Source organism: Nansenia antarctica (genome assembly GCF_963989245.1).
Source record: "Nansenia antarctica genome assembly, chromosome: 17".
Taxonomy (NCBI): Eukaryota; Metazoa; Chordata; class Actinopteri; order Argentiniformes; family Microstomatidae; genus Nansenia; species Nansenia antarctica.
In genome coordinates this window covers 6096860-6099359 of record NC_137687.1, presented here as the reverse complement: position 1 = coordinate 6099359, position 2500 = coordinate 6096860, and the positions used below count along the sequence as shown (strand labels likewise).

The 2500-nt window shown below is 41.8% G+C and overlaps 1 protein-coding gene across 2 annotated transcripts in view; it reads left to right on the top strand.

The window, feature by feature from the left end:
* epha4l (eph receptor A4, like) overlaps positions 1-2500 on the top strand; it is a gene marked incomplete at both ends in the record, with an annotated part of 44997 nt that overhangs the window by 27754 nt on the left and 14743 nt on the right. The gene's annotated exons all lie outside the window — the stretch shown is intronic.

Below are 2500 nucleotides of genomic sequence, written 5' to 3'. Positions count from 1 at the left end.
GTCTACTGCATAATGACTTTCTTTGTGTGTGTGTGTGTGTGTGTTTGTGTGTGTGTGTGTGTGTGCGTGTGTGTGTGTGTGTGCATGTGTGTGTGTGTGTGTGCATGTGTGTGTGTGTGTGTGTGTGTGTGTGTGTGTGTGTGTGTGTGTTGCGGCTGTGAAAGAGTTTTTGGAGCACGTTATTCGAAAATGAGTTCTGAATATTCATTGATTCATTCACCTCTTAGTATTCTACGAGCGTTTAGCCCACGCTTTCAGGAGGCGGTAAGAAATTACCGATCTGCCCCACATTTAGATCTGTCTACAGTGGTGCCAGCTAGTTTACATGTTATTCTCAAATCTCACCCTCCAGTAAATCTACTTTCATCTCCTTTAATCTACTTTATTTTTAATTTTTAATATGGGTCCATTTCTTCAAGTGTGACATCAGGGTCGACACTTAAACATTTAAACTTGTATTTATTATTCTCATGCATGTGTAGTTTCAGGAATAAAGGCAACAGTGATAGGCAACATGGTACTATGATGTTTTCTTTCGCCTGTTGTTTTCAATAGGAAGGATGCGTTTCATGTGCATACCATAGCAGTGTTGGGTGGACAATCTGGACATGGCTCTTTTAAGAAAAGATTTACTCAATGAATTCAATTCACTGAACTTGAAGATCTCGGGTCGACTATAGCCCCTTACCTCAGGAATCTAGACTCAATGTTGTTTGTGATGTTACTGTAATGGCACCAAAATATGACAGGAATCCCCCCAAAATCCCCCCAAAATATGCATGAGAATAAAGTTAGGAATAATTGCTTACGAATAACGTTAATGACAACTTGTCATTAGTGACTCCATCCATTGAAAGATCCTGCAAACTCATGAGTTATTTGTATTTGTGTGATAATAATGTTATGCAGTATAATTCCACGAAATGCACTTAACCATGCATCAAAGAGCAAGGTCCAGGATTATTACAGGAATCAATAATAATAATACTGCCATACATCTTACAGGAAGAGATGTCTCATTTTATATCACATGACTTTTGCCAAATCTGTGAAGACAGCAAACATAAGAAAGGACTAAACATTGGTTTTGGAATACATTTATTAATTTACTAAATTGTGTCCCTACCTTATACCTTGATGTAATTACACAAAATAACATGGTCTGATCATTATTACTGACATGTTAAAAGGACTCCAAAATTGTCCACAACAATCTTCACTAGCACCCTTCATGGGCATTTATGGAAAGACCCATATGTGTGTGTGTTATCTCCGTTCTCCGATAAGTATTCAACTTGGCCGTGATCGATTGACTATAGTTTATGCCCTTCTATTTCAACCTTCCCCTGTATCCTCTTGTATGGAGCAATGGAAGAAGAACCTCAGATAATCAGTCATCTTTAACTTCACATTAGACCTGGAAAGAAATACCAACAAGAGGACGAGAATATCTGTCATCTTTGGAGAAGAGATGGATGTGTGGATTACCTGAGGAGAATGGGGGTTAGGTGACCCCTCCAGGGTTTTTTTTCCGAGCAGGAGCGTCTCTGGCCGTGTCCCGTGGGGGCCTTTCAAATTGGGTCTCGCTGCCAGACGCTCTCTCCAGCAAGATTGATCTGAGAGGGATACAAATGGCTGCCTACCTAATTGTTTAACAGAGATGCAACACATTAGGCCTAGCGGGATGACACAACCTTGGGAAATATATTTACCGTGCTCCGAAAGCAGTGTGCCATCCCCCCCTCCCTTTCCCATTCCAAAACCATCGCCCCCCCCCCTACCGTCTCACCCCAATGAAACTTAATCCGTCGGTGGCGCTTGGATTCCAGGCCTGTTTGAACTCAATCCCTCTCTAAAAGCCTGGTTTAGTTAGCGTTAGCTCGAGCGCTAGCCTCCCGGGGGGCTCCCTGGTCAAAGGGAATAGAATGTATATAATGTCGTAGCTAATCCCATCATAATCGGGGATCAGGGTACCCCTCATTAATCATGACACTGTAATTTTTAAAAAGGCAGCCATGTATAGAATGAGCAAGGATACACTTAGCCACTTATAAACAGGCTAACTGCTAATGGCAGATGCTACAAAAATATGAGAGTAAATGTTTTGTCTGCGTCTGTCTTTTTGCTTTTGAGGACAGGGATGATGTGAGGTGGATAATGTTAGGTGAGGATATCACCTTGTGTCTGGGCCTGGGTAATAGTGTGGCCTATCTATGGGGGAAGGGGTAATGGATGTTTACGTTTTAAAAAGAGGTTTAACTTCTGGGCTGTTGAGAGGGCGAGAGGGAGGAAGGGAGGGGTGTGTTTTCCTTGTCTAATGACATCTTTGAACTCCAGCTATACCTGTCAGAATGTGTGTGTGTGTGTGTTTGTGTGTATGTGTGTGTACGTCTGTGTGTCTGCCTAGTTGACTACTTGTTCCTATGCTTTTGTTTTCCTGTTCTTGTTCATGCATATGAGTGTGTTATGATGTGTTTCATGAGTCTCCATCTTTATTGTG